The following is a 25,232-nucleotide window of genomic DNA, read 5'->3' on the forward strand; positions in this document are numbered from 1 at the left end:
AGAAAACATCTCAGAAGTACAACCCTCTTATTTTTTAGATAAGAAACTGAGGATCAGGAGTTGACTTGTCCATCATACCACATGCCTTCAGTGGCAGAACCAAGATTTGAATCTAGATCTATTAACCCTAAGACCAGCACCCTTTCCATTTAAAAAGCTATATAATTCATCTGTTAATCCACATAGCATTCATTTACTAATTGCTTATTGTGTGTGAAGTCTTGTATTATGTCCTTCTGGAGAATGAAATACTTGGATTAAATGACTTTTATTGTTCCTTTGGGGCAGATAGAACACTGGGCTTGCAATCAGGAAGACTCAACTTCACGAGTTCAAATCTGGCCTTAGCACTAGCTATGTGACCTTGGGTACCACTTAATTAACACTGTTTGCCTCAGTTCCTCATCTGAAAATGAGCTGAAGAAGATAATGGCAAACCACTCCAGGATCTTTCCTATGAAAACCCCCAAATGGGTTATAAAGAGTTGCTCATGAATGTGTCAACCTGAAAGTTTGATTAAAGGGGGGAAACAGGCTAGGTGATATATAAATCCATATAGTTTATTCCCTTAGAGCTAGCGGATACATGATCATGGGATCAGAGGCAGACTTCTGATTGGCTGAAAGAAGAAAGACAAGGTTTAAGTAACAGTTCCAACTCCAGTTTATGATCTCCACTTCATAAGAAAGGAAGTTCTTAGTTGAACAAGACAATTGACAAGATGATGTCACTTAGAGATTATGATCTCAAGATGCAAATGCCCCTAAAATATCAAGATAAGAGAAATCCCATGGTTCTGGTTGCAGACATCCTGTCATCAACAGGAAAGATACCACTTGTCAATCTTATCTGGTGTTTGAAGTTGCTGACACAGAAAGGGCATTTTTAGAATAGAGCAAAGCAGTTTGGATGCTTAGGATGTCATTGGGGTTCAAATAATCTGAAAGGTTGTCAAATAAAATGACTCAACAACAATAATAAATTGTTCCTTCTAGCTCAAAATCTATGGTGCTGTAAAGCAATACACAATACCTGGTACATGTTAAGTGCTTAATGTTTGTTCATTGATCAATTGACCCTGCAAAAATTCTTTTGAAGGCTAAGACAAAACTCTTGTTCAGTAATTCAAGTAATCAAGTCTTGATTAGGTATCTACTATATGTAAGGCACCATGCTACTACATGTGATATAAAAGAATGAAAAAAAAATCCTTACTCCACTTAGGAAATAAGATATAATTCAATTAAACATTTTTTAAAAAATCACATAACTCTCGTATGCAAGTTTCATTTCTACAGGCTCTTTTAATATATATGTGATCTCCTTGATGTGTCTCTCAGTACACATCAGAGCTCATTTGTGCAATGCCGTGGTATGTGATCCATGTCGATGTTTTTCCATGGATCCTTAGCAGGGGATCCCTTAGCTGTGTTGGAGGCACTTTTACACATTGTGGGTTTTGTGGGAACTTTCTGTCTGGCCATCAGTTATCCCTTTCTGTTATGGTCTTCTTTTCTGATCACATAGTTTCTTTATAATATCTGTTTTGCTGATTTTTGAGTATAGAACACCACTGGAACAAAGCTGCCTCCCTCTTCTCTCATGTTCCTCTCCGTTTTTCCTGGGTATACTCCTTAATTTGGTTCCTCTGAGACTTTGACATTCTAAACTTTGTAATTGTATAACATACCTGAGATAATATCTATTTTACAAAAGTGGGTCAGGATTGGAAAGAAGCTTGGGGACATTCCAATAATAGACATTTTCCCAAATGAATAAAAATTAATTTAGGTCATAATTTTGAAAAAAAGCATAGATGAAATGTTTGATTATAAAACATAAAAATCTAAAGAAATTACCTTTGAATATGAATTATAAATTTAAAAGATAGCTATGACTTTATTGAAGTATAAATTAACACCAAAATTTAAATTCCTCCTGAAATCGGTTTCTAGTTGATATCCAACAATGGGTGTTCCAAGTAATTAAATTCCAAAAGATGTCTACTTTTTCATTATCTAATTATATTAAAAATATTTTCTCTCTTCTTTCAAGGTAAATAGGTTTTGCTTTGAATTGCCTTAATATCAGTTTTCCAAGTAATAGGCCATAATGAGATTTCCCTGTCAGAACTGGCTAGCTTTATAGCCCTAACCACATGGGCACTGAGCAAAACTGTGGTTCTCATTGGCTTCAGAATGCATGAATCCTGACCCAGAATGCTAATTTCTATATGCTGTGTGAGTGAATAAACCAAAATACATTTTATGTATTGGGGTGGGCGAGAGAGGACTCTCAATAAGTTCTTCTAATGAAACAGATCATGCAGAGAAGACTTTGAAACTCGATGCTAAAGCAATAAAGGCTTCTGTCAGATCCCAGTAACCTCATTTGACAGGCATAATATCTCTACTTTGTCTTCATTTGGGTCAGCATTGCTCCAGTGACTAGAAAACATGACAATGAATTGTAACAGTAAGTAGTTCAAACTACCTTGCTAAACTCCATCTTGAGGTGAGGTTAATAGTCATTTGCAACATGAGAAAAATTAATAAATGATTTCCACCAGTCTATATCTTCTATTGACATATGCCTATAATAATCTTTTATTGGCGGCCTTAGAAGAAATTTATCATCATTTTGGGAAAATTATGAACTAATGCCAAATAAAATAAGATTAACAAATCTCGGGGGCTCACTAAGATTAGATTATTCATTCATTCAAAACTCATTTGACAAGCATTTGTTAAGCATAAACTCCATGATAGGCAGTATTCTAGGTGCTAGAAATATAGAGACAAAATTAAAAACAAAACAAAACAACTGATCCCTGACCTCTAGTAGCATACATCTTACTAGGAGAAACATCATCTGCTCTTTTAACTAAGTGTTATATGTAAATTGCTTTTCATAGCTCATAGTGCCAACTGAGCATATTGCAAAGTCAGCCTCAAAGGCAAGACTATCTGGAATTTAGTCTTGCCTCGGGCAAGTTACGTGACCTAAGCAATTCACTTAAACACTCAATGCTCTAGACAACTCTCTCTCCCTCTCTCTCTCTTCATCACTCTTTCTCTCTCATTCTCTCTCTCTCTCTCTCACTCATTACTCTTTCTCATTCTCTCTTTCTCTCTCTTCATCACTCTCATTCTCTCTCTCTCTCTCTGTCATACACACACACACACACACACACAAACACAACCCCATAAACACACACACACACACTCACTCACTTGCATAGAAGGTGCTGCCCTGCCTTAGTAAGAGGGTATTTGCTCACTTGGTAGTTATCCATACTAATGAAATCACAAATCTCACGTATATCCCTGTACTCCTAACAAGTGATGTTAGGCTCTGTGAACATATATGAGCTGGGAGTTAACTTCTTCTTTAATCTAAAAACCTTCAACTTAATGATAATTTGTTTTTACATGTCTTAATTTTTCCTTAGAATCATCTATTAAAACAAGGAATTTAAAAACAAAAGAAAAACAGAGGAAGATTTAAAAAAAATAGCAAAATGATCAAGATACAGAAAAATCGTTAATGTATGTAATGTTCCATACCCAGGGTCTTCCAACTTCTAAAGAGGAGTGGGTTGAGGTTGGGATCTTCTCCTATCTCTCCTCTGGACCCATACTGGGTTTTCTTTGCATTTATATTTTTGTAGTCACTGTGTATATTGTGCATATTATTTTGTGGCTTTGCTTACTTCCCTTTTCATCAATATGTGTGAGTCTTTTCATGCTTCTCTGAATTTATCAGATTTGTGTTTTTTTTACATTTGTGGACAGTTATGTGGCATGGTGGATGGAGCGCCGGGCCTGGAGTTAGGAAGGCCTGAGTTAAAATCCAGTCTCAGACACTTACTAACTGTGTGACCCTGGGAATATCACTTAACCTTTGTTTGTGTCAGTATCCTCATCTATGAAATGAGGGTAATAATAACACTACCTACGTCCTATGGTTGTTGTGAGGCACAAATAAAATAATAATTGTAAAGTAGTTAGAGCCTGGCACATAATGAGCACTATAGAAATATTAGTTATTATTATTACGTAATCATTATTCAGTACTATAACACATTAATATTTCATTACATTCAAGTTCCACAATTTGTTTAGCTATTCCCAAAACAATGGGCATTTACATTGTTTCTAGTTCTTTGCTACAATTCAAAAAAATTAAAAAATAAAACTTTTTACAAAAACTTTTTTTTTTTCAATCAGTGCCTTCTAATGGAAACATGCAGACAAAAGAATCCTAGATATGGATATTTTGGCCAATTTACTTACTGAATGCCATATTGCTTTCCATAATGGTGCTACTAATTCACAGTTTCTCCAACATCAAATGCTTTCTTCCGTTTTGTCATATTTCTTAATTTGCTAGGTATGAGATAAAACTCAACAGTTGCTTTCATGCAGTTCTCTTATAATTAATGATTTGTAGCATTATTTTATATAGTTGTTAATAGTTCACAAATCTTCTTTTGAGGTGTTTTTGTTCATATCCTTTGACCAATTTTGGGGGGTGTGGCTTTTGTCATATATTATTGCTAATTCCCTGTATGTTGGAATCTAAACCAACATATCTGAGAGATTTGATAAAAACAATTTCCCATGTAACTGCTCGCTTCTCATCCTAGATATATTATTTTTGCTTATAGAACAGTTATTTTAATTTCATGTAGACAAAATTATCTTAAAAAAATTTCCATCGCTTATTTGGTTAAGAATTCATCTCTTGCCCATTGCTGTAAATGTTATAAGATATTCTTTTCTTCAAATTTTTAATGGTATGATCTATAATATCCAGTTCACATGATAAGTAACCCACAGTTATTATATACTTACTATGTATCAGGCACTATGCTAAGTGCTGCAAATTCAAATAGAAGCAAAAAAGAAATATAATCTCCCAAAAGAAATACAATCTCCCTCCCTAAGGAATTTACTTACCGTCTAATGCGGGCAGAAAATAAATAAGGCAGAGAAGTATAAGGAGTACCTGGATGGGAACATGGTGGCAAAGTTCTTAGACTCAGAAGCTAGCATAGCAGATTTGGGCCTGTCCCCAAAATCTTGGCCTCCAAATGAACTTGCCAATGAGAGAAGGTTGGCATGGTATGGAAAGATATTGCAGAGTAAGAAAACCCTAGATGCTGAGGGAAGTTTTAGGGTGAAAAGACATTGAAGTCACTGTGGAAAAATCCTTAGAGTCAGCAGTACATCTGGGAGGGGAACAACAATCTATGGCTTCATTGATTTAAGCACAATTTGTGACTATCCTCTAACTGTATGTGGTTCAAATATGCACTCTGAATTTATTGTGGAATATGGCATAATATGTTAGTTTTACTCTAATTTCTGTCAGACTATTTTCCAAGAAGTTCTTATCAGATGAATAGTTCTTTCCTAAGTCATTTATGTTTTCAGGTTTGTTGAACACTGGGTTAAGTTCAAGTATTTCTGGTTATCCATAGCTTGTTTGATTCTCTATTTTTTAACTAATGTCAGTTTGTTTGATGGTTGTTGCTTAACGATATAGTTTGAAGTACAAAAACTGTTATTTCCCTTTCATTTTCCATTCAAAATGTTGTGTTGTTATATTCTAGGTATTTTCTTCCTACAAATGAATTTTAACATTATTTGCTCAAGTCCTATTAAAGTTATTATTTTGAAAATCTGGCTGATATAGCCTTAAAAGTATAAATTTGTCTTGTCACACTGTTATTTTTATTATATTGGAAGGGCCCAGCCAAATTCATTGCCATATTCCACTATTTATATTTTACTTTTTTTCTTTAAATAGTATTTCATATCTGAACATATGAACGTATCGAGTGTGCTTTTGTAGATTGACTCCTAATTATGTTATATATTACTTATTTTGAAAAGGATTTCTCTTTATATTATTGTCTCAACATTTCACATAATTATTATTTTTTCTATTATTTTGATGCCGTCATCATGTAGGGTTTCCTTATTAACTATTTACTAATTGTGTCCCTTGCGGGGGTGGGGAGGACTCCATTGATTAGTATTTTTATTCAATTTTGGTCTTAAAAGGTATATTTATTATTTCTGGTTTTCATTTATTTATTTTGTAATATGCCTATACTGTAATGTATCTAATTTTTGAAAACTTTTCAAGAAGTTAAGATGCTAAGAAATATATAGAGTTGTTAAAGGTACCACTCTGTAGATACCAAAGTTCTTCTAGGAGTTATTTCTCCAGTAATTTATTCAATTTTGTATTTTATAAATATCTTATTCAATTTTGCATTTTGTTGATATTTCTGTTAGATTTGTCAGACTCTGAAGGAGGAGCATTAAGGTATGCTACTAGTATTACATTACTTTCTATGTATTCGTATGACTCAATTCATTTTTTTTCTTTATTAATTTACATATTATGGCATTTGTAGCAAATAAGTTCAATGTTGAAATTATTGTATATTTCTGTGGTTCCCTTCACCATATAATTTATTACCATATAGAACTAGCTATATATATAAAATTCTTTCAAATTACTTTTTAGTCCCTGTTTATATTGTGAATTTTTGTCTTAACTTTGTATGTTAGTGTGTTTGTAATTTATCTTCTTTTTTGGTTCACCTGACGATTTTTGTTTTGTTCCAGTAATTATGAGTAAGTTTTGTTCCAGACCCTCAGTTTTATTCTATCTCTATATTTGCTTTTGAGATGTGTTTCTTGTAAGTAACATATTTTAGAGGTTTGTTTTCTTGTGCAATCTCTCTCTGTCTCTCTCTCTTTCAGTGTTTAATCCATTAATATATAAAATTATGCAAGTTATATTAATATTTTTATCTGCTTGTATTCCTGGTATTCTCTTTCATCTGATTTAAGTGGTTTGGGGTGGGGGGGGTTGGGTTTTTTTTTTTTTACATATTCAAGTCACTGCTTTTTAAAAAAAATTTTTACTATAATTATATTTGTTTATCTACTTTAGGTCAACTTGATTTCCAGGCTCTTTTCTGCTCACCTTCAACTGTCTCTCCTAATCTTTGTGTTTTGCAATCATTCCCATGTGTTTTGGGGGTTTTACTTAACTTATCAATTTCTTTTTCTTTCTTCCTTTTGATTTTTATTTAGTTTAGTATTTCCACTCTCTTTTTAATCCCTCCATTTTTTCCCTCTTGATGAAGTGATCAATTTAAAATTCCCTTCCTTTCCCTATACATATATATATATATATATATATATATATATATATTTAATTTTTCATTTTATGTGCCCTTTTATTATTTTCTTTTGTTTATGTAATTTTTTCTTTATTTTTATGTACATTTTTCTTTTTTTTTCTTTTCTTTTTTTGCTTTTTGGCAGGGCAATTGGGGTTAAGTGACTTGCCCAAGGTCACACAGCTAGTACACGTGTCAATTGTCTGAGGCCGGATTTGAACTCAGGTCCTCCTGACTCCAGGCCCGGTGCTGTACTCACTGCGCCACCTAGCTGCCCCATGTACATTTTTCTAGAAAGCATTTCTTTATGATCTTTTTATTATAAAATTTTATTCTCAGAATTATGGTTTGTGTATGTATTTATTAGTGTCATCCAATTGTAGTTTCTTGTCGTGATCATTCTTCTCTGCAATTTTCTCTCTGATTCCATATCATCTCACATTCCCAAATACTGATCAGCCCCAAAGGTGCTAATTCCCCTCTCATGGGGAAAGATATTGTTCATGTATTTACAAAATTCGAAGAAAGTGGACTTCGTTACCTCAGTTCCTCAGATTAGACTTACTTTATGATCCCCATCTCTCATTACATAATATAACTCTCCTTGTGAGAGCATTCTTCAGTGGGGCCCTCTCTCATTATTAAGTCCCTCTCCCCCTTCCACCCTGTTTCAGTTCTTCTCTTTAATACCCCATCTATTCTCCTATAGCCACTCTTTTTTTGCTCAGGCTAGCAGATATATGTTCTTTACCATGGATTAGATTGAGGTATAACACAAACTCCTTCTTTTATCTCCCCTTTTCTCTCTTATATGCCCTCTCAATCTGCAATGTAGTCATACAAAATACATTGGATTACCTGTTAGTGGGTTGGGGGGGTGGTTGGCTGCTGTGTCTACTTCATGTGTTTCAACTTCTTTAAAGTAACTTCTCTAATTTATTTAAATCGAATTTCATCTTTTTGTCCTAGTGAGGCTTTTAAAAATGAGACCTCAAAATATTCTCTGTTGTGGTGGTCATTTTAGGTCTATTACATAGGTACCTTTGTTTATTTTTTTTTCCAATTTTAATAGACTTTAGTGATGTATTAATTTATTTTGGTATTTGTGGTGTCCTTGGTAGTTGTACTTACTTACTTTTCTTCTATTTCTATTGTTTGAGATATAGAACAGTGAGTAGATTACATGACTTTGTAGTCAGGATGGCCTGAGTTTGAATCTTGCTGCCAAAGCTTACTTTCAGTGTGATCCTTGGAAAGTCACTTAAACTTTTTCTGAATCAGTGTCCTCATTGGTACAATTGAGATAATAAAAGCAGAGATCTTACAGATTAAATGAGATTAATATATGTAAAATGCTTTGCAAATCACAAAGTGCTATATAAATGCTAGCTGTTGAATTATTCACACATTAAATAATCTGTTCCTTCTGGTTTTTTTTTGTCTTCTTGGAAGTATATCAAAAGCTTCTCTTTTATGGAACATCTATATATTTTCATTCATGATTAAAGTTTAATTTTACAAGATATGTCATTTTGAGTTGTATCTTGAGCACCTTTGCTTTTCAGTATATATTCTTCTATTTCTGGTGAGTACAGAATAGTCTAGTGTTATTTCAGTTTATTAACCTTTATATTGGAATGTCAGTCTGGTTGTCTGCAGAATTTTTTTTTATATTGGAGATGTTCAAATTAACCACACTGTGTCTTGGTGTTTAAAACATATGCTCACCATGATATATTCAAGTTCTTCTATTATGCTAATGATTTCTGCTCTGCAGGTCATACATTTTTGTCATTTGTTCACATATAAATTCTCTCAGAATCTGATATCGTTTTTGAACCACTCTGGATTGCTATGGTTCCATGTTCTTTTGGACAGGTACCTCTTAACTAAGCTTTTTTTTTTTTTCCTCTAGCATTCCTGTTGAATTCAATTAGTATCTTGATTTAATATGCTTCTATTACATGTATTGCCTAACAAAATGGGTAAATGGAATGAAACTCCTTCAACGTCTGCATAAAATTGCATACATTTGAGAAGTCAGTGTTAGTCTAGCAAGTACCATATTGGGAAAAAAAAATAAACCCAGAGTATGTCTAAAAGTCTATTCATCCTTTAAACAGAAAGTTCATACAGCGTTGGCTAAATGAAACAAGGACAGGACTCTCCCATGATGTTTTATTCACTGAGCCAGCAGTGAGGAAAACTAAGCCCAAATAGGTGGGTTTTTGTGTGTCTTTTTTAAAGTTGTTTGGAAAGAATCTGTTTGGTATTTATTGGCTTTTAGGAACAAGAGAGGAAAGAGCATTTGTGATTATTATCCCCATTATAAAATATTCAAAGAACAGTGATCATCTCTCAAAATATATACATTTGTAAATATACCAGCGAAGGTAGGTTAGGGTATTGAGATTTTTGTTAGAGTTTGCATATTAGTGAATATGGGTTGTGTTTTTGTTCGTTTTACTGTTAAAAATACAGTAGAGGGGTAGAGTTGAATGATAAGCGCTTGTTTACACAGTTATATATGTGAGGAAATGATACAAACATGCCTTTTGTTAAATGAATAGATGGTGATGGATTCATTTGTAAAGTGTAAGTTTAAGAATGTTGCTATAAAGTAGTGTGTGTTTGTGTGTGTGTGTGTGTGTGTGTGTGTGTGTGTGTGTGCTTCAAACTGTCCATGACTACCTCAGTCTAATTAACTATTGCTCCACAAGCTGATTGTTTCATGAATTGATACAGCAAGAGGAAAAATCATGAGCATTTCTAATCAGTTACTAGGGCCTGTCTCTCCTACAAAACCTCTCTCTCTCTCTCTCTCTCTCTCTCATTTCTATTTTGCTTATATATCCCCCCTTTAAAGTAGAATGTAAACTTGTCAGCACTGTTTGTCTTTGTGTTATTCATGCCTGAACATAGTAAACATTTAATTGATTGACAATAAATGACATTGTTCAAATTTGGTTAGATTGGTCCTTAGATAACAGATATAATCCATTGCTGGGCTTAAAGTCAAAATACATTTCAATTTGGTGCGAATTTACCAAAGTCTTGTAAGAACTTGAATAGTTTTTGAGTACCCCAGATAATAGCGCTGAGGGCTTGGAATAGAAATTTATGTGTTTTTGTTTATTTTACTGTTTACTGCAGGAGCCCTAAGAACTTAAATGGATCCAGAATTTCATCAATGCTTTCTTAATCTACTTACCCTTTGTCACAATACTTATATCTTTTCTCTCTTCATGTGGGGTTACAGGGGTTGTCCATCCAGTAATTCTTTCTTCTAAATCTTTTTTAGGTCTAGTACTGTGAGTACCAGAGCAGTACTTGGGCTCTCCATCTATCATTTCTTGCTTTCTGTATGTGAATTTCTTTTTTTTACAAATAATTACTGAATAGTATCTTTTATGTCATTTTTGTCTGTGAACCATCATTGGTAACATATTGAAGCCTATTTACAGATTCCATGTGTCCTCCATTGTCCTTTGGATCAATCATGGCTTTGATTCTTCCATGATTGTGGTATTCAAGGAGTTGTAATCGTGTAATATTGCCACAATAATATTGATGTTAATGAGATGAGGTTTTTTCAGAGAGTAGCTAGAGATTATCAAAAGCACTAGACAGTGTTCAAAGTGAAATCTAGCCTTTTGTTTTTCTACTATATCCTTTCTGGGCCCTGGTCAGTGTTCATTTTTAGACTTAGTTCTAAAACATGCGTTGAAGGACTAATTCATCAGTCCATCAATTGGCTGTCCATTCAACTGTATTTCATAATCTAGAGAGTTAACATTTGTTAATGCTGTTGGATTAGTGGATTGTTGAACTGATCTCTCTTGGGGAGCTGTAGAGTTTGTTCGTAGAGACTCTTTTGAAATCAGTACAATGTTGTTTACAAATAAGAGCATCAATAGACTTCTAACTGAACCACACTTTGGATATTCTGCCTAACAGTGGTAAAGTGTTGTGGTGAATTAAACCCCTTGCTTTATACCTTGATTGAAATTAATGATTAAGCAGTCACCAAAATAATTACTGTCATTTCATTGCTCAAGGAATCTTAGATGATCATAATATATTCATGGGCAATGCCTTTTTGGCAGACTTTGAAAGCGTCATTCTTTTAACCTAGTGAATTGATAGCTTATTTCTTTCCCTTAGGAACAGATCTCAGTAGGACAGAGTAAAGGTAAACTGGATTTAGTTCAGGAATATCCAAATAATATACCCATGTTTTCAATATGTAAAAGTAATTAGATTACAAAAATGCATAAGATATAAAATTTAATTAAGGATTTTAAGTGACATGCTAATAATTTATTCATATAAATTGATTACAAATAATTGTTTATTATTTGCTTTTATTTGAATTATTTAAAATGTTCAGTTATTGATTGGATGTTTCATTCCAACTTCCAGATTCTTTGATTTTCTGATTCCATGAATTTTTTTAAGTCACTTGGCATCCAATCTCTTGCCTTCTGATTTTTTTCAGCATCGCATTGCCAGGTTTGGGATAGTTAGAGGCCAATACCTCCATTTTTTGTTAAAGCTCACAAAGCTGTGTTATACTTGAGTCAGTTTCTCATTGATGCATGAAAAGAGCCGGAGGCAAGGATGATGCTGCTAAGCTATTGCCTTAATTACCTGTGGAAGTCAAGTGTGGACCAAGCTACTAGTTTATCTTTCATTGATATAATTTTAGAAATGCATCTCTCTTCAAAATATGGATTCCAAAATTAGTAACTAAAACATTAACACGTAGAAAGGAAGGTCTGTTGAAAATAGAAAGCTAGAAATGTACCGAATGACTTTAGGGGAACAAACTAAGGCATAAAGCTAGAGAAAAGGTCATCAATCCACCCATAGTCACCTGCACTTCTCTACATGCCACGGGTGGTGTAAGAGAAAGGAAGACTTAGTCCAAGCCCTCAAGTGGGTCATAGCTCTAACAGACCAGAAACTATAAGAATATGATTAAGTGAGAAACTGTGACTTTAAATGTGATGGGAAAAATGGGAGAGATGAATGTGCACTTGCATAGTGAGGAGAAGCTTCACAGAGGAATTGGGACATGAAGGATTCATTTATTTATTTATTAATAAGTGAAAGAGTGGTCCTGAGCAAAGTTATGGAGCTAGGAATGAAAGTCATGGGGAGGATTGGATGGCATAAGGGGAGAGGACTGGCTGGGACAGAAATCAAATTTTAAGGAGTAATAAAGGCAAAATATGGCAAGGATCTGTGAATTTTTTCCTTCACTGACACATGTTATAAACCAGCTCTAATTTGGCAGACGTTCTTAGTTCAATTTCTGAAAAGTCAAATGAACTACCAGTAGCCACACACCCAATAACTGTACACAGTATGAGAGGCAAGGAATGGGAAAAGTACTGCTTTTGAAGTTAGAGAACCAGGATTCAAATCCTACCACTTATCTGTGTGACCATTAACAGTCATTTTACCTCCTGGTCCTCAATTATCTCTTCAGTAAAATGAGAGAATTGGATTAGTTGACTACAAAGCCAATCAGTAAGTAAAAGATCTTTCCCTGCCCATTGAATAGACCTCAGGTGGGGCCAACAAAGAGAGGTCTGATTAGGGGCAGGGCCACACCCTTTCACTAACAAGCTGAGAGGTCCCAGGCCCACACCCTTTAGCTAGGTAAGCCAACCTGGATGTGAAGCCCTCCGGGCCCTAAGGGGAGTTGCTAAGACCAGAACCAATGGTATGTGCACTGAGTTCTAGTCAATCAGATGTGGGCTGGGATGGTATAAAAAGAGATCCGAGAACTGAGAGCAGCAGAACACAGAGTGGCAGGATTCAGGAGCAGACATCAAGAAGACATTCATGCAGCCTATGTTGAGGGAGAGCTGGCCTCAAGAGAAACTGCAGAGTGGAGAGTACAGAAAGAGAGAGAGAGAGAAAGAGTGTGTGTATTAGGAATCAAGATGGGCTCTTAGCACTTATTCAACCAGGTGCCCTTGAAGAGTTTGTCCTTTGTTTCCTTGATTAAATTAGGAGTCCTTGATGACCTCCTTGCCTCAAGGGAAAGCCTCGTTTACATGGCTTTGAGTGACATGTTTGTAACATCAGAGGCTTTTAGACCACTTGGGTTTAATTGGCATTTTTGTGACGATTTTAGGTCACGTGGGTGAGTCGCATATGTGACTCACCTTTGACACTGAACAAAATATATAAACCCAGAGGCTGGCTTTCTCTTTTGGAGCTCTGGGCCATAGCAAGAGTGGCATGTGACTCTAGGCCAGCCATTGTTATTAGCTCCCCGGCTTTGATGTTGACAGTTCCTTGGTAACTATGAATTGTATTTGGTCTGTTTATAAATGTATGTTTGTAATTTGTTTGTATTTGCTCTGAAGTTCAGGGTGCCGGCTTTTTCCCCTGAAATAAGTGAATTATATTTGTATGCTGGATTAAAATAAGGTTGTTAACCCCTTAAAGTGGCTTTCCTTAGTAAAGCAGATCAAAAGAACCTAGGCTTGGAGCATTCTGTATGCTGATTGTTATTGGTTTTACACAGGCACAGTAGCTGCTGGCAAGATTGTTGAAACAGAGAGAGACAGAGAAAGAGAGAAAGGGAGGGAGGGAGAGAGAGAGAGAGTTACTGTTTCAAGAAGCTTACACACTACTAGAGGAAGCCAAATTGTATATATGGAATGTCAGTTTGGCACTTTATGAAAGATGGATTAGAAATGGTTGAGACTGGAGTCACAGAGAACAATTATAAGCTACATATAATAGTCAAAGTAAGAAGTAATGAGGGCCTGAACTACAGTGCTGGTCATATAAGTGGACGGAAGGGGGTGGGTCAGTCAACCTATGTTGTAAAATTAGAATTGACAACACTGAGAGGGGTGGGGGGGGAGAGATCAAAGAGCTGAGAATTTGCAGAGAGCTACAGGAATTCAGCCCAAGGAGATGAACAGGAACTTGGAATCTACAGAGGTTCAGAGACTAGCCTTGCTCTTGGCCTCTTCTACTCTGGCTTCCAAATCCAGGGGACTTGATTCAGCTTCAAGAACCTTTACTCCTACTCTTGCCTATCTCCATTATTACTAAAATTGAGTACTATATCAGGTACTTACTAGCTGTATGATCCTAGCTCGGTAATTCTCTCAGCCTCAGTTTCCTCATCTTTCAGTAAGGATAAAAATAGCGCCTACCTTAGAGAGATGATTTAAGGAACAAATGAAATGGCAGATGCAAAGCTCTTTGCAAACTGTAAGACATCTATATAAATACTGACTCTTTATTATGGTTATTATTTCTCACTTTGCCTGCTGAGTCATAGACCTAGGCAGAACAGTTTTTAGCATTTGGCATCTTCCTAAAATACAAAGCAAAGGTTGCTTAAAACACATGCACACACAAATATGTATTCAAAGTAAAAAAAAAAAACAGTAACAACTTGAAGTAGAGGAAGGAGACAATTTCTGAAGAAAGGAATTTGTTTTGCTTAAGCCCTTGTTTGGGCAATGTGCCTCTTTGTGGGATTATGTTTAATGGTGTTTATATGCTTGGAACTATCTGAATTCTTGTTGGCAAAGTTAGACCCTAATTTAATGTACAAGGAGTAATTGTTTACCAGAAACACAGCTTCTGAATTACTGTAGCATTTATATGATGCTCAGGTTAAAGGAAACAATCCCTGGCTGACATCCAAGCCCTCCCTTGCTCAGTCTTGACAAAAAAAAAAAAGAAAACCCAACGTTAAAAAAAACCTCTCCTCGTGCACTGAGCTACAATTTGTATCTCTTTGTCTCTGTGAACCACTTAAAAATTCTAATGCACAGCCTTCCACAGATTCATCAGTTGAAATATTTTCCCATTTCAGCATTGTTTTAAATAACGAAAGATAGGATGCATACTCCACCCTCAACCAGCTATATGACCTTGGGCATATGATTTAACCTCCTTGTGCCTCATCTCTCAAATGAAAGAGTAGGAATAAATTATTGTTAAAATTTCTTCCATGAGCTCTCTGACTTTTTTTCTCTTTATATGTCCAGTGCCTAGCTCAGTGTCTTGCATAAAGTAGGGGTTTAACATATTTTTAATTGAATAGGGTTTACAAATTTTATAAAAGTGAGACATTGAGGCCAGCCATGAAAATGACAATTAGGCATGATGGATTCAGGGTGATCAAGTTTTTAAAAAATATGCTGTGCTATCCTTGTGTCACAAGTCTGTGTGCCATAAAAGGGCTAGTGTGTGTATATATATATATGTGTGTGTGTGTGTGTGTGTGTATAGTTGTGCTCATGATAAAGATTTAGAGTTGAAAAGGACCATAGTCCATTTTTCAGATTAACCCCTTTAATTTTATAGTTAAGGAAATTAAGTTTTAAAGAAGTTCTGTAACTTGCCCAATAATTCTGTTTCAGGGCTATACGTGAGGTAGGATGTGATCCTGGTAAAGATAGAAAGACAACTTAAGATCATCACTGGGGAAATCCCCAAGGAAGAGAGCAGGGCAGAGATCACTGCAGGGTCATCTGGTAGCTCCCAAATTTGACAACGTTTCATGGTAATTGGGTACTACATGCACCAGTTTCTATTTACTGAAGGATTGTTGTCAACACACTTTTAATTTCAGTGCTCTGAAGTGAAGCATCCATCATCTCACCCTAATTAACACTCTGGATTCATCTCCCACTAAAAAACTTGGAAAATTGTCTCCACTAGACAAGAGTTGAGTGACTTTCATCTCTTAAATTAAAAGGATCCCAATGAGCATGATCTATTCTTCAACAAATAAACTACCCTTACTAAAGATCATAATAGACTATGAGGACCTTGAGGACAAATATTAATGATAAAAGCTCTAATTGAACCCGACTTTCCCTTGAGCAGGCAGCCAGTGGCCATAAGATTCCAAAATGTTATTTTAAGAGGTATTTATCCTAACCATCTCAGGCCATGAATCTCAGACAAGAATTCAAATAAGTCAGGACAGCTGAACCTTCTTTGACAGTTCTCAGAGCTTGTTAATACTCTAAAAGCTGTAAATTGTTTTAATTGATGAATATTTTGTTATTTTCATGTGTAAAGAGCTTTGTGTGAAATTTACTCTGTGGGAGAGAAATCTAAGTCTAAATTTTTTATGTAAGGTTTTCATCTCACCTATAATTGCAGTGAAACTTGTTTCCTGATCATCGTTCCCTTGTTAGCAGATTTTTTCCCCTTAAAACTATGTGATTTTTCATTTTTTCAAGTATTTGAATAGTACCTTACATCTAGCATGTGATAAAAATGTCTGTTGACTTGAATTCAAGCTCGCAAAGTAATAGCTATTGACGTTTATATTGTACTTTCAGATATGCAAAGTACTTTATATTCCTTCTCGTTGGATGCTTAATGTAAGGAGGTATTAAAGGAATTATCATCTTCATTTTACAGTTGAAGAAACCCAGATCTTCAGGGGTTAAGTGACTTGACCGCCTTCTAGGGAACGTCTGAAATTCTTTCAAAGCCAGGGAGGTGTCGGATGTCTATTAGTTCAGTGCTTTTTCCACTAGACCACAGAATACTTGTTCCTAGCACCATGCACCCTTTCATGTCTATATCTCCATTTTCCAACCTTTCATAGGGAGTTTACTAAGCTATTTGCTCTACTAATCCATGAGCCCTGCTGACAAACCTGCTTCATTTCCCTCTTCTCCTCTGGGATAGTCTCCTTGTATGTGACTTTTCTTGGCAGGGCTGGAGAGTAATACCCTTTCCTGACCTCTTGACCTACATACAAGAAGATAAACCTAAGATTCCCTTACCTGTGCCAGTGACTTCAGTCCTATCTTTAATACAGAAGGAGCATGGCCTAGTGGGATGGACATTGGTCTTAGATTCACGACATCTAGATTTGAGGACTGACTTTATCATACAAACTTAGGACTTTCTTTCTCAGAGTCTTCATTTTCTCAAATGAGGATGTTTTTGCTACCTGTTTGAAAAGTTTATTGTGAAGCAATCATTTTGTAAACCTTAAAGTTCCATAAAATATGAATTGTTATTGCTATTATTTTCTGAGAGCTCAGGTCTCAAGTAGGGAAGTGACAGATCATGGATTTGTCTTGATCAAGGCTCATCTCCTTTTTCTACCATTAAGAGATGCTAAATCTCATCTCTCTTATTCCCTCTATTGCTTCTCCAGAGGGACTGAGGAAGGAGAGGGTAAATTCTTAGACACTACTGAATGGGCTGTGCTACTGGATGGGCTAAAATGACAGAGACAGCTCAGTTGTGCAGGGGATAGTCCACTTGACCTTTGGTCAGGAAGATCTGAATTCAAATCCAAACTCAGACATTTGATAGCTGTGTAATCCTGGCCAAGTCATTTACCCACTGTGCCTCAGTTTCCTCAGTTGCAAAATGGGCATAATAATAGTGCCTACTTCACAGGGCTGTTGTGAGAATCAAATTATAAAGTTCTTAGCACAGTGCCTGGCAGAGTAGGTCTTTGATAAATGCTTATTAATTTTTCTTATTCCTTTCCCACTTCAAAACTACCAAAAACTTGTAAATTTCCTAACCTATGATATTTCTCTCTGCTTCCCCTCCCCCCCACCCCATACAGAAAATTAAAGAACTGCTGGAAGACTTTGTTTTCTCAGGGACCCCAGAACCATAAATCACTACTGAGAAATGTAGTCTAGGGTTACAAAGACTTGAAAATATCTGTGAACATTTACAAACTTGTGATAAAAGGAGCAACAGAAGGCCTAGGTTCTAAGCACTTTATAGTTAAGTAACTTTTTAAGCACTAAGTCCAAACACTAAGAGTGTGTGTGTGTGTGTGTGTGTGAGAGAGAGAGAGAGAGAGAGAGAGAGAGAGAGAGAGAGGAAGGAAGGAAGGAAGAATGGAAGAAAGCAAGAAAGAATGGAAGCAAGGAAGGAAGGCTCTCTCAGTTATACAGCTCTGAAGTAACACTAGTGATTAAATTCTATTAATCCCCTTTTTCCCTCATACTCAATCAGGGAATGTAGTGGACAGAGTGTCGCCTGGATTTAAAGCTAAAGAACCTTGGTTTGAATCACAAAGTATGTACTTTTGACTTATGTGACCTTGGGAAAATCAGCTCCTCTCACTGGACTTCAATTTCTTCATATTTAAAATGGATGGATTTGTATTTTGTGTGTGTGTGTGTGTGTGTGTGTGTGTGTGTGTGTGTGTGAGAGAGAGAGAGAGAGAGAGAGAGAGAGCGCATTAGGAACTGAAGACAGGTGTCTAGTAGGATGCATGAAGCTGTGCTGAGCTTTGAAGCAAGGTAGGGATTGTGTGAGGCAAATAAGACAGTGCATTTGCATTATGAGAGATTGCCCCTGCAAAGGCACAGATAAGAGATATGAAAGTTCAGGTCCCAGGACCACCAAATGAGCCAATTTGGCTGAAATGAATAGGGTATGAAGGCAAGTAATGAGCAGCATTAACGTTTAAAAACATCTTATCTATCGATCTATCAGTTTAAAAAGTATAATGTACTTAGATATACGAGTTCAGATCTGACCTCAAACACTTACTAGCTGTGTGACCCTGGACAAGTCATTTAACCCTTTTTGCCTCAGTCTCCTCTTCTGTAAAATGAACTAGAGAAGAAAATGGCAAAAGCACTCCATTATCTTTGCCAAGAAAACCCCAAATGATGTCATGAAGAATCAAATATCTTTAATCTATTAAACAAGAACAAGAACAGCTGCATGTGCACCTGCACACACATTATGTCATTTTGTGCTTACATCTCTGGTCACTAGCTACTATTACCACACCCATTTTACAGTTGAGAAAACCAGAGCTAAGAGAGTTTATACAATCCACCAGAACCACACAGGTAGTCAATATAAGACAGGATTCCAATTCTGTTTTTCCTAACAAGGTCCCACATACCTCTTAGCTGTCTACTTATTGACTCTAGGGAAATCTGTGCTCTTCCTCTTTTTCCCTCAAATTTCTCATCTCTAAATGAGATGTTAACATATGGTAGCAGAGATGATTAAGTGGTAAGTTAAAATAACAATACAAAGTAATAAAAGGCTTTTCATTGACACATACTGAATACACCTGACAAATGACAACTTTTTTTCTCCTCCAGATCCTTGGCAGAGGACCTGTTCACTATTCTCCTTTTGTAGAGCTGCTGCCATTCCTTTGAATCACTCTGTATGGGATGGGAAGAAAAAAATCACAATCTTTGAATGAATGAGAAAAGCAAATGCTTCTTTTGCTGCTTAACCCTGATAATGGCACATGAGCATCTGGGCTGCTACGATGCTTTTCATCACTTCACTTATGTGTCAGGTAGAAAACTGAAGGCTGTAGATGATTGGGATCCAAATAATAAAAACATTTCAAATCACCATCCATCTGAAATAATTGCATTTAACTATTCACTGTATCTGGCTGAATTGCTTTTGAATCATCAGAAGTGAAAAAACTGATAGGAGACACAAGAAAAAAGCACTTTGGGTTTTAAATGTTATTTAGCTGGGACTTTCTAGTATGGCCTTGTCCACTGTCCTATGTGATTTGATTTTTGGAGAGGTGAAGATTGACTTAGCTTGGTTATCTTAGTAAATGCCCCCAGGATGAGGTTGTTTTAACCTTCCTTGATGCCCCCTTAGCAACCTCAGCAAAAGCATCCTTTGCTCTCAGCCTTGCCCCATCCCTTTTAGCTAGTAGGTGATTTGACTAAGAGAGTGCTTTAAGTATCTTTTTAATCTATATGGAAAAAAAACCGGGAGCCCATGTTTAAATTAAATTTACTTGACTAAAACAACATGAGATGTTTCTTTCAAATTCCTCATTACTCAAATACATTTCCTTCACAATTATAACCTTTGTTTCAGTAAGATAAACCACAGTGATATATGCAAGACATTTTAATTATCTCAAACATGGTGCATAGAATTAGGGTATATGAGCCTGAGCTGGAGAAATAAGATGAATCAGGGGAGGTAGGTACTTTTATGAGATGGTGGAGAGGGTACTGTTAAATGACTGGCCCTTGCAAAAGATGTGTAGTTATTGTTAAGTCAATGCATAATGAGGCAGAAAAGTGTAAGGCCTTTCATTGAAGTTGGAGGTGATTTTCATGGAATTGCTTGGCTGGCAGGGATGGTGATAGAATATATAATCCAATATCCTGCCTTTAAGATGGACTATGCATAACCAGATAGGAATAGTGTTTTGGGGGAGAGAGGATGCTATTTAAAAATACTTTTATAGGTTGGAAAAATACTGATTTTTTGCTAGTATGGCTGAAGTATATGAAAACCATGCTTGCGGCTTAGAATTTTTTAAGTGCAATTCATGGGGTCGTAGATCCAGAGTTGTAAATGCCCATGTTGTCTAACCTCTCATTTATAGGCAAAGAAAATCCAGCATTTGTCCAAAGTCATATAAGTAGTAACCATCAGAAACAGATTTGGCCCCAGGATTCTTTGATTCCAAAGCCAGAGTTCCCCCTACCCTATGGGTGTGAAATTAAAGAGGAAAGGTGGGCTAATTCCTAAGATATGGTGACAGACCATTGTAGGAAAATGGAGATCATACCAATATGATGAAAATGTGGAAGATCAGCGTTGTACTTCATAGTGATGGATGTGTTTGTCAATGGTGAGAATTTGAAAAATGGGAAAGAAACAAGCTCTGCTTTGCCAATGTTTATTTAGCTTCAGCAGTGGGGCTTAAAATTGATGCTATATGAAAGTTCATTCCTGACATCTTTATTCTTTGTAGGATTTTCTAGAGAAAAAATTAATTTTCTTCTTCAGTGATATTGCTAAATCAATGCCTTTAATACAATCAATGGGCTCCAGTGAAACAAAAGGCTTCTTTTATAATAGTATGACACATGAAATCATTTGAGATAGGGATATCATCCAGAAAGTATTTCATTTCTACCAAAATGAGATTATCAGAAAGGAAGACATTTTATCAAACTCGGTTTTGCTTCTTCCTGGCGCTCCAATATAAGATAAATGCATTGTGTCATGTCCAGATACCAGTATATGATGGTGTCTATGCCTTCTCACATTAGCCATTTAATACTTGTCAGAATTGATTCACACTAAATTCTAAGGAAGTCTATTTGTATCTAACTGGACATCATGCAGCCTGTTTTCAGTTAGTTCTGATTTACCCAATGATTATGTTGATTATTTTTCCATCTCCATTCTGTCAAAACTAGATAACTTAATGTTTCGTGTAAACAAAATTTAGTTATTCATCATGAAATCTCAAGTGACATAGATCTGTACAATTTATATCATACATATTGGAAGAATTAATATACTTAGAAAGAATGGAAATTGTGCACTCTAGTAGCCTAAACATATTTGATAACTTTATAACAAAATAGCAATGACTTCAGTCTTTGTTTCAAAGCAAATTAATTTTATTGTATTTTATATTTATAAAGCACACATCTTTAAGGATTAGGGTTGTGCTTTTCTAGCTGTCATCAGAAGGATCCTACTTTCATTTCCCAAAAGCAATATGAAATGCATCTAAGTTTTTTGTTTTTGTTTTTCCCTTGGGTTAGTGTGGGCAGAGAAGCAGACAGTGAAGTTGGCTCCCACAAGGGGGAGATTAGATCAAGTAGCAATGTGAATATTTTGAGGTTTGATGCATATTTTTACCTTTAGCACACCAACCGCCTTCAATAACTGGAACAACAGTTTTCTAGACTGGAAACATAAGACATTTAAAGGTGTATGCTCAGGTAGAAGAGCAGCTATAGGATGAAATGTGCTTAGCATCAACTTGGGGAAGAACTATAAAAATGGATCATTAAGAAATTTACCAAATAACAGAATCTGAGGAATTTAGAGTACCTAGACCATCCATCCCCAGATAAAAATCTCCTCTCCAATATAATCAACCCGTGGCAATGAATTCTTGGCTTGAATACTTCCAGTGAGAGGAAAGCAATATACTGCTTGAGGTAGCCCATTGCACTCTTGGATAACTCTGATTGTTGCAATTTTCCCAAAATTTACTTTCTTTTGCCACTTCAATCCATTGCTTCTGGTTCTTCCCTTGAGGGTAAAATGAATGAGTAAAATCTCTTTTCAGTGTGATAACCTTTCACTTTAATGATTCAATCAAAAGACATTCTCAGTTTTCTCTTCTCCAGGCTCACACTTGCTTACCAACTTCCTTTTACTGCAAATGGTCAGTAGCAACAAGATATAAATGATCAGTTACCTTAGAGAAAACTATTCATTAACTTATTCTTGGGTTTTTTAGAAATTTTTTTCTTGAGTAAAAGAGAGAAGCAAAGGGAGTTTTGACTCTGAAATGAATATATGCTATGAAATCAATTCAATTTATATAGACACAGATAATGGTCACACAAGATAAAATGGATAACTTTGATCATATAATTTAAACTTTTATACAAATATATCTAATGTAATTGAAATTATGAGAAATAGGTAAATTGGGAAAACCTTTATCACAAGATTCTCTAGCAAAGTTCTTATGTCCAAGATAGAAAAAGAGCTTATTCGAATCTCTAATAAGATCCTTTCCCTAATAGATAAATGGTTAAATGGTATGTTGTGACAGCTTGCCAAGGATAAATATAAACTATCAGAAACCATATAAAATCATCTAAATCACTAATAGGTAAAGAAACAAAATGAATCAGTTTTGAAGTATTACCTGATACACCTCAGAATGACAAAGATGGCACTGCTGGTGAAGTAGTTGGTGCACCCAACTACTAGTACTGGACCTATATAAAAAGTGATTAGAGAAAAATATTAAGGGCTTAATGTATTAAAAAATATATATGTAGTACCTTTTCTATAGTAGCACCAAATAGGAAACTAAAGGAGTGTTCTCCTGTTGGGAAATGACTTAAAAACTATTGTGTATGAATACTTTGCAAAAGAAAATTATGAAACGGATAGTTTCAGAGGAAACTAGTAAAACTTTTATTATGATGCAGAGCATAGTGAATAGTTTGTAAGGTAATAATGCATAGGACAACAGAAACATTATAAAAAACAAACAAAAAAACTTTGAAAGATTTTAGATCTCTGATCAATGCAATAATAAATCATGAGTCCAAAGGAGTGAAGATGAAATATCCTATTTGCATCCTACCAGAGTTGGTGAGCTTAAAATAGAGACAGATTTCTGGTCATGGGCAATCTAGATATTTGTTTTGTTGTACTATACACATTCATGATGAGATTTATACTTTGCTTTTGAACAATGGGGAACAGTTGAACGGCAGCACATAAATGCATGCAAAATAAAGAAGTTTATTTTTAAAGAAGCACATATAAATGTAAAAAAATTGAAATGTTCTATAGCCAATGAAATGAGAAGGGAATATAATATTATTAAGAAAAAAAATCACATATTCCAGATGAATAATAATGCAAAAACAAATTAAAACCAGATACCTTTGCTCCCCCTTTCCAGGACTCACTTAGCTTTGGCAAGAAATTCTTATAATGTGGTTACTTCCATTGTTTATCTTATTTTTAAAAATGTATTTATTTAGTATTTGTTTTCCCCAGTTACATGTAAAAATATTTTTAACATTCATTTTTAAAACCTTGAGTTTCAAATTCTCTACCTTCCTCCCTCCACACCACCCCAATGAGAATTCAAGCAATTCCATACATGTGTAGTCATGCAAAACATATCTATAATAGTCATGTTGGGAAAGAAAACAAACAAAAACAAAACTCAAGAAAATAAAGAAAAAAATGGTATGCTTCAATCTGTTTTCAGATGCCTTCAGTTGTTTCTCTGGGGATGGATAGCATTTTTTATCCTAAGTCCTTCGGAGCTGTTATGGATCATTGGCTTGCTGAGAATAGCTAAGTCATTCACAGTTGATCATCTTATAATAATGCTCTTATTTGTACTCAGTACATTTCACTTTGCATCAGCCCATGCAAGTCTTTTCAGATTTTTCTTTTCCTTTATTTTTTTCTTTTTTATTTATATTTTGAGATTTTTTTATTTTTAGTTTACAGCACTCAGTTCCACTTAATTTTGAGTTGCAGATTTTCTTCCCCCCCTTCCCCGCTCCCTCCACAAGACGGCATGGAATCCGATATATCTTCTACATATAACTTCAAATTGAACTTATTTACACAATAGTCAAGTTGTAAAGAAGAATTATGACCAATGGAATAAATTACGAGAAAGAACAAACAAAACCAAAACAAAAGAGAAAAAAAAGGGAAAAAAAAGGTGAGCATAAAGTGTTTCTCGATCTGCATTCAGAATCCATTGTTCTTTCTCTGGATGTAGATAGCATTCTCCATTGTGAGTTCTTTGGAGTTGTCTTTGCACCTTGTATTGCTGAGAAGAGCAAAGTCTCTCAGGGTTAGTCATCACAGAATTCATATATCTGTGGTTACGTATGATGTTTCCCTGGTTCTGCTCCACTCCTTCCGCATTATATTATGTAGGTTTTTCCAGGTTATTATGAAGTCCGTATCATCCCCATTTCTTATAGCACAATAGTATTCCATTACCTTCATATACCACAGCTTGTTCAGCCATTCCCCAATTGACATCCCCTTGATTTCCAATTCTTTCCTACTACAAAAAGAGCCACTATAAAGATTTTTGTACATACAGGTCTTTTTTCCACTTGTGTGATGTCTTTGGGATACAACCCTAGAAGTGGTATTGCTGGGTTAAAGGGTATGAACATTTTTATAGCCCTTTGGGCATAGTTCCAAATTGCTCTCCAGAATAGCTGGATCAGTTCGCAAATCCATTAGCAATGTAACAATGTTTCTATTTTTCCACATCCTCTCCAGCATTTATCATTTTGTGTGTTGTCATTTTAGCCAATCTGACAGGAGAGATCTGGTACCTAAGAGTTGTTTTGATTTGCATTTCTCTAATCAGTAGTGATTTCAAGCATTTTTTCATATGCCTATAGATAGCTTTAATTTCCTCCTCTGAAAACGGCCTGTTCATATCCTATGACCATTTCTCAATTGGTGAATGACTTGTATTCCTAT

The sequence above is a fragment of the Trichosurus vulpecula genome, chromosome 4 (assembly GCF_011100635.1).
Source record: "Trichosurus vulpecula isolate mTriVul1 chromosome 4, mTriVul1.pri, whole genome shotgun sequence".
NCBI lineage: Eukaryota > Metazoa > Chordata > Mammalia > Diprotodontia > Phalangeridae > Trichosurus > Trichosurus vulpecula.